Raw genomic sequence first — 8,958 nt, 5'->3', positions numbered from 1 at the left:
CTCCCGCGTTCACTGAGGGCCACAATTGAGCCCCAAACTTCCATTGCTAAGCCAGGCAGTTGTTAAGGTTGAATTGCGCCCCATTTTACAACCTGGTGTTTTTTTGTCCCAGTGTCTAAACCAGGGGTCTTCAAACTTGGGCCCTTTGATGACTCGTGGACTTCAACTCCCAGAATTCCTCAGCTAGCATGCCTGGCTGAGGAATTCTGGGAGGAGTCTTGAAACTTGGCCCTTTGATGACTTGTGGACTTCAACTCCCAGAATTCTTCAGCCAGCGTGCCTGGCTGAGGAATTCTGGGAGTTGAAGTCCACAAGTCATAAAAGGGCCAAGTTTCAAGACCCCTGATCTGCATAGCCATCTATTCTCCAAAGCGCCTGAAGGCAGGACAAGAAGCGACAGATGGAAACTAATCGGAGAGAAGCAACCTAGAACTAAGGAGAAATTTCCTCACAGCTAGAACAATTAATCAGTGGAACTGCTTGCCACCGGAAGTCATGAAGGTGGTTAAGCGAGCCTGACTTCCCCCACTGACTTGGTTTGTCAGAAGCCAGCAGTCACAAAGGGGGTTCCCCTGACCCCAGGATGGTGCAAATACGTGCCAGTTGCCAAATGCCCAAATTTGGATCACATGACCGTGCTGCAATGGTCTTAAGTGTGAAAAACAGTCATAAGTCACTTGGTTTGGTGCCGCTGTAACTTCGAACACTCACTAAATAAATGGCTGTAAGTCAAGGACTACCTGTATACACAGTTGGACTAGAGTCCGGGGTAGGCAACCTTGGCCCTTTTATGACTGGTGGACTTCAACTCCCAGAATTCCTCAGCCAGCATGGCTCAGCTTGGAAACCTCTCCCTTTCCCCTCAGCATGGCTGGCTGAGGAATTCTGGGAGTTGAAGTCCACGAGTCATAAAAGAGCCAAGGTTGCCTACCCCTGGACTAGATGATCCTTGGGGGGTGTCTTCTAACTTCATATTCCTAGCATTATATTTTAAATATAATTACAGGTAGTCCTTGACCTATGACCACAACGGAGCCCAAAATTTGTGTCGCTAAGTGAGAGATTTGTTCAGTGAACCTTGCCCCATTTTATGACCTTTTTTGCCACGGTTGTTAAGTGAATCACTGCAATTGTTAAGTTAGTGAATCTGGCTTCCCCCATCAACTTTGCTTGTCAGAAGGTCGCAAAACGGGATCACGTGACCCCAGGATGCTGCAACCGTCATACATATGAGTGGCCAAGCTTCTGAATTTTGATCATGTGTCCATCAGGACGCCGGTCATTAAGTGTAAAAAAATAGTGATAAGTCACTAAATGAACTGCTGTAAGTCGAGGGCTACCTGTATACATTGGGTTGGACTAGAATGATCCTTGGGGATCTCTTCTCACTTCACATTTCTAGGATTCATTATATTTAAATATAATTATCTTGCACCTATGGTTGAAATCCTAAGTCATCACAATCTCGAGAGAGTCAATTGGGTTGCAAAGGTGGACTTTTTACAAGGAAAAAAAAATCAAAATAGTTTAAAAAACTGTGCGTATCAGGACTGAGGTAAATATGAGGCATGCATCTCTGAAAGGAAAAAAAAATACAGCCAGGGAAAAAAAAGTATTTGTTGGAGATATTCCCACAGAATTCAAATAACCAATTTCCGGTTCTTTGGAGAAAGCGTGTATGTAGGTGATGAATGCTTCCAATGGGGTATACATAGCAATGTATGAATAATCTCTTAATATTCTTCGGTAAATGAAATGCAATAAACAATATCCCCGACATCTTCGAAATGCAGAGCCGGATGGAAATCGCTTGTCCCCGTTCTGAATGCAAAGAAGAATGGGGAAAGGTTGGAAGGAGACAGAAGCAGAATTTGGCAGGGTGAGAACGAGGAGAAAGAAGGTCAGGCAGAAGGAAAAACAAGACACGGGAGAAAAATAGACGACTCTGGCTGTCCGTTTAACATATCGGGAGATCCTGATCAGTGAAATTGTTCCACGCTTTAGGCCCATGTCTGAACTAATCATAGCTATGGAAACAAGCCAGTTTGGTTTAGTGGTGAAGGCACCCGGTTAGAAAGTGGGAGACGGTGAGTTCTAGTCTTTAGGTGGGAAAGCTGCCTGGGAGACTGGGAACTCTAGCCCAGCCTTAGGTAGGAAAGCCAGCTGGTGACTTCGGGCCACTCGCCGGGAGACTGGGAATTCTAGCCCAGCCTTAGGTAGGAAAGCCAGCTGGTGACTTTGGGCCACTTACCGGGAGACTGGGAACTCTAGCCCAGCCTTAGGTAGGAAAGCCAGCTGGTGACTTTGGGCCACTTGCTGGGAGACTGGGAATTCTAGCCCAGCCTTAGGTAGGAAAGCCAGCTGGTGACTTCGGGCCACTCGCCGGGAGACTGGGAACTCTAGCCCAGCCTTAGGTAGGAAAGCCAGCTGGTGACTTTGGGCCACTCGCCGGGAGACTGGGAATTCTAGCCCAACCTTAGGTAGGAAAGCCAGCTGGTGACTTTGGGCCACTCACCAGGAGACAGTGAGTTCTAGTATTGACTTAGCCACGAAAACCTGCTGGGTGAGTTTGGGCCAGTCCCTCCCTCTCAACCCAGCTCACCTTACAGGTTGTTGTGGAGAAAATAGGAAGAGGAAAGTGTGTTCGATATGCTCTCCACTTTTGAGCTGTTTGTAAAAAATAAAAAGTGGGCTACAAAAATAAATGGTTCACTTTGCAAGCTGGGTTTACACGTTCATACGTGCGTGGATGATAAGCGAGAGAGCGGGATCCTTTGCTAAGGTGTCCTAGGATCTCACAGCGAGAGGAAGAGAGGAAAGGAAAGGAAGGGAAGGGAAAGGAAACGAAGGAAAAGAAGAATGCAGAAAAGGAATGGAAAGGACAAAAGAGATGGCAGAAAGAGGAATAAAAAAAAAGGAAAGGGAGAAGGAAAGAAATGCAGCATACATATTATCTTTATGTTTCAATTGCCTGGTTTGGAGAGTTAAGGGCCATTGTTTGTCACTGCTTCCCCTTTGTCAGGTATCGAATCAAAGCACTAGATCAAGAGGCCAATCCTGGTTGGTTTGGATGTTTATTTATTTTATTTATTTATTTAATTGGATTTGTATACCGCCCTTTCCCGAAGGACTCAGGGCGGTTTACAGGGAATTAAAACAAGAAATACAAAAATTAAAAACAATTAAAAAGATTATAATAGTCCCTGAGAGAATTAAAAACCCCAATTAAAATTAAAATTCTCAGCCTGGGCCAGAGAGCTCGAAGAGCCAGGTCTTCAGGTCCCGGCGGAATGAACGGAGGTCGGGGGCAGTCCTCAGCTCCACGGACAGCTGGTTCCAGAGGGCAGGCGCCCCCACTGAGAAGGCCCTATCCCTGGGTGTTACCCGGCGGCAATCTTTTACCGGCGGCACCCTGAGAAGACCCTCCCTGTGGGAGCGCACAGGACGAAGGGAACTTGATGCCAGCAGCAGGTGTTCCCTCAAATATCCCGGACCCTCGCCATTTAGGGCTTTATAGGTCATCACCAGCACCTTGAATCTCACCCGGAGGGCAACCGGGAGCCAATGCAGCTCACGGAGTAGAGGTGTTACACGGGAGTATCGGGAAACTCCCATAACAACTCGTGCAGCTGCATTCTGCACCAGTTGAAGCCTCTGAGTGGTCCTCAAGGGCAGCCCCATGTAGAGAGCGTTGCAATAGTCTAACCGGGAGGTCACGAGCGCATGAGTGACTGTGCGCAAGGCATCTCGGTCCAGATAGGGCCGCAACTGGCGCACCAGGCGAACCTGGGCAAAAGCCCCCCTGGTCACAGCTCCTATATGGTCTTCAAAATTGAGCCGGGAGTCAAGGAGGACGCCCAAGTTGCGAGCCCTATCAATGGGGGGGTAACACCTCACCCCCCATCGTTAAAGGTGGAATGGTCTGGTTAACCGGAGATGCCGATACGCACAGCCACTCGGTCTTGGCGGGATTGAGACGAAGCCTGTTTCTCCCCATCCAGACCTGGACCGCCTCCAGGCAACATTTGCACAACATTTGCAATGTTGTGCAAATCTAGCTAGTGTGGTTAGTGTATAGCACAGGAATAATAATTTACTCTGGCATCTGGCTTAATTCAACAAACTTTGCTTATGCTGCACAGAAGTTAGCCTATATTGAAATGGCAACTGTGTCTTTTCTTCCCCGCCTTTTGCCTGTTTTGGAATAATTTTTTTTTAAATTAAATAACCAAACGGACATTATTATTATTCATAAACACTGTCCCTTTGGTTATTATTAACATATGTGGTTATTAATAATAGTAGCCATAATCTCTATTCAGCCATTTGTCTGAAATGGTATAGGGTTTCCTGCCTGAACAGGGGGTTGGACTAGATGACCTCCAAAGTACCTTTCAATATTACTATTATGATTATGATTTTGCTCCTGGTTCAGTCACCGAAATATTTTTTGGGGAGAAGACGGGGCTCGAACCCGTGAAGCCTCCAGAGATCGAAGATATACGCATGCGTCAATTCTTCAAACGCCAAAACTAACCACGGCGCCTGCAATAGCTCTCGACGGCCACTAGGCCGAGCTCTTCACCGCGCATGCCTCCACCTCCCGGAGAGGAACGAAAGAAGAACCTTCTGCGCTTGCGAGAAACTTAGCGCTGGAAGATGGTCCTGCGCAAGCGCATAAAAAAGGGCGCACGCGCGTGAGGAAGGGCTGGAAGCAAAGCATTATGGGCAATTTGAGCAAACTTTTAATAGTTTCGTAATTAAAAAGCTTTATTATTTTTGCCAAACGGATCGTTTCAGGCGCTTTGGGGATTTATTTTTTAACGTCTGGGAAATTATGAACAAAGTTTTTTTGCTCCCTCGATTTATTTCTCAAGTGTTGAATTTTTGGTTTTAATTCTCTCTAGCATTTTAAAAATGCTGGAATTATTTCTTTTTTTCATTTTAGGACTGTATAAACTTACGAAATGCTACATTTCTACAAATCTTGCCTCTTTTATCATATGCCATTTCATCGTCTCCTGCTGAACTTAACCTGGCTGGTTAATATATAAAAACTATGGAATTTAAAGAATTACTGTAGTGGGAAAGAAAAACTGGATTTTTTCCCCCCTCATCCCTCCCCATGCTTTTTCCTTTTGCATCACATAATTCAGGGGCCTTCAAACTTGGCCCTTTTATGACTTGTGGACTTCAACTCCCAGAATTCCTCAGCCAGGCACATGTGCCTGGCTGAGGAATTCTGGGAGTTGAAGTCCACAAGTCATAAAAGGGCAAAGTTTGAAGACCCCTGACATAATTACATTGGTAAGGCCTACAAGGAAGGGAATATCTCTTTCTCTTACTGATTGATGGTGGGCAGAATTAAAAGAACAATCAACTAGTATTTATAATAAAAATACTAGGAATCTATTATCTAATAACTTTAAAGCAAAATTCTGTACAGGCTTACTCAGATATGAGCCCATCTGAATTCAATAGACTATACCAGGGGTGGGGTAAACTTGGCTCTTTTATGACTTGTGGACTTCAACTCCCAGAATCTGGCTTTCCCCCAATGACTTTTCTTGTCAGAAGGTCGCCAAAGGGGATCACGTGATACCGGGACACTGCAACCGGTTGCCAAGCGTCCAAATTTTTTTATCACGTGACAGTCGTTAAGTGTGAAAACAGGTCCTAAATTATTTTTTTCAGTGGTGGTGTGACTTCAAACGGTCACTAAATGAATCGTTGTAAGTTGAGGACGACCTGTATACGATAGAAATGCAATTGTGCAGTTACAAATCTTTAGGCTTGGCTGACTTTTAGCCCGGACAAAGCTCAACTTTACCTATTTAGGCAAGTGAGTCATGATCACAACCAGAAGATGTTTCACATAGTTCGGAGACCCACACACACACCCCCAAGGCCACCAGGGACCCCCTACCATAATCAGCTGATAACCAAAACAGACACAGGTTAATCCCAGGTAACACAAAAGAGATAAAATTTTGAATGAAAGCAGCTCCTGGCAACTTTGTGAGCACGGCCACCTAATGAATTCAGAAAATTTGTTGTTGCTTTTTAATGCCATTTTTTAAAATTCCCAGTCAGCGCCACAGCCATGGGATCACCAGGTGGTGTCCCATCCCAATTCTAAAGAGAGACCAAATTAATAATAATAATAATAATAATAATAATAATAATAATGATGATGATGATGATGATGATGATGATAACAATAACAACAATAATAATAATAATAGTAGTCAAGGGTCATATAAGTCCAGCTTGAATTCTGGGCCCAGCTTGTTCTGTCCATCCTCTATGCCATTTTTTTGTTCATCTTTTCGGCCTGATTCCAGAGGCTTTAATAATTACTTTTAGATTGTCCTCGCTGTGCATTATGTTGGGTTTGGTTGCATTTTAACAACAGAGTAATTTTTATCCCATCGCTGCTACTTTTAATCAGACATTTTGAACACAAGGCATCCCCAAACTCGGGGCAACCTACATATTTTGGTGCTGAATAAAAACTATGATTGGTATGATTGGTGGTGACGGGTCAGTAGAATCTGGCAAACCTGGTTTGGGTTCAGGATCTACACAAGGTTGGGCCCTCTAAATGCTTGGAAGAGAGACCACCAGGAGATCCCATGGCTGTAGGGTAAAACCATCTAGTAGAGTTCAACTCCCAGAATTCCCCAGGCAGCAGCTACGGACTTCATCTCCCAGAGTTCCCCAGCAAATGCTGAGTGAACTTTCAAGAATTGGGAAGAGAAACAAGATATTAAAAAGTGAAGGGGGAAAAAAAACAGCAGATCCTGGACACTATTCCCGCAGTTATGCTGACCCCAATGAGGGTATACCACATATTCTCCATTACAGATGGTCCTCGACTTACAACTGTTCATTTAGTGACTGTTCAAAGTTACAACGGCGCTGAAAAAAAGTGACATAGCCCCATTTTTCACACTTATGACCGACCCCTGCAGTTATCTCCATGGTCACACGATCAAAATTCAGACGCTTGGCAAACTGGCTTGTACTTACGACGGTTGCACGGTCACGTGATCCCCTTTTGTGACCTTCTGAACAAGCAAGAATCAATGGGGAAGCTGGATCCACTTAACAACCGCGTGACTACCTTAACAGCCGCAGCGATTTACTCAGCTGCTGTGGCAAGCAAGGTCGTAAAATGGAGCAAAACTCACTTCACAGCCGTCTTACTTAGCGACAGAAATTTTGGGCCCCGATTGTGGTCCGAATTCGAGGACTGCCTGTATTTGTGTACCTATAGGTCACTGCCCCTTGCTACAGGCAAACAACGTTGCTTCTGTTGCCAAGAAAACGCTACAAAAATGAAACAATGCTGCCTTAAGAACATTGTAACAGATTAACCTCAGACCTGAATCACTTTCTAGGAAATTGATTATATTATTATTATTATTATTATTATTATTATTATTATTATTATTATTATTATTATTATTATTATTATTATTATTATTATTATTATAGAGCCTTGGTGGAGCAGTGGGCTAATGCCTCCTTAAGTAACACCAGCTGCCTGCAATTAGTGCAGGTTTGAGTCCCACCAGGCTCAAGGTTGACTCAGCCTTCCATCCTTCCGAGATAGGTAAAATGAGGACCCAGATTGTTGGGGGCAATAAGCTGACTTTGTAATAATGCCGCTTGGGGTGTGTGTGTGAAAGCCCTAATAAGCAGGCATATACATAGAATGAAGGCTACTGCTAAGCTTGTAAGCCGCCCTGAGTCTTCGGAGAAGGGCGGGATATAAATGGAATTAAAATAAATAAAATAAATTATTATTATTATTATTATTATTATTATTATTATTATTATTATTATTATTATTATTATTATTATTATTATCATTCGCACAGTCAGCCAGATGTTCAGACTGGATTTGGCATTTTTGTCTACCTATCGAGTCCTTACCAAGGACCTGGGATAGGCAGATATCGTCGCCGGATGGAAGCTGTTCCCAGTAAGGCCACCATTTGCAATTGACTAATGGCGAATTTGCCAATGCCAGTGGAGTCTAAGTGGTGCATCCAAGGGGCCTATGACTGCTGGTGCCACCCTTGCCTGCCTTTGCCACAGTCGTTCCATTGCTATTTGTAGGTCTTTGTATTTTGTGATCTTCTCCTGTTCTTTCTCCTATATTCTGCCGTCTCCAGGCACTGCCACGTCCACTATCCAGACTTTTTTGTCTTCCTTATCGACAGTTGTTAAGTTCGGGGTGTTATGTTGCAAGTGCTTGTCTGTTTGAATTCTGAAAGTCCCAAAGCAGTTTAACTTTATCATTTTCTATGACTTACTCTATTTTATGACTCCCACCAGTTCTTGCTTATAGGTCCACCCGAGAGATAAACTCTATTTATTTCATTTATTTTTTATTTTTTTTTAATTTTTTTTTATTTTAATTCCATTTATATCCCACCCTTCTCCGAAGACTCAGGGCGGCTTACAAACTTAGCAGTAGCCTTAAAAATCACCTCCGGCTTCTCTTAAGGCAGGGGTCTTCAAGCTTGGCCCTTTGATGACTTTTGGACTTCAACTCCCAGAATTCCTCAGCCGGGGGGGGGGTCTTAAGGAATCGTCCTGCAAGAGTTCTAGAATTTACTTTCGTTTTCATAAAAGAAAGTGTTGTGTTATTTTTTTCTTTTGCTGTTTTTTTTTTAAAAATTGGATGTTCTGTATCTTAATCTTTGAATAAACTAACATTTTCATGAAGAAAAATAAAAGAGAGAGAAAGTGGAATTGCTCCGACCCGGGCATCTTTCAATCCGAATTCACTCCGGATTATCAAGGACCCGATCTTTTTACAAGACCCCCACCCAGCCAACCCACTCCCACCGTCCGGAGGCCAGTTTTCTTCCTACTCGGGGAGGAGAAAGTCTGCCTCCCCCCCCCCAACTTTCAAACTTTCCTGCCCTCCGCTTCGAATATGTC

The sequence above is a fragment of the Vipera ursinii genome, assembly GCF_947247035.1.
Source record: "Vipera ursinii genome assembly, chromosome: 1".
Lineage (NCBI taxonomy): Eukaryota > Metazoa > Chordata > Lepidosauria > Squamata > Viperidae > Vipera > Vipera ursinii.
Note: the sequence above shows the minus strand (reverse complement) of the source record.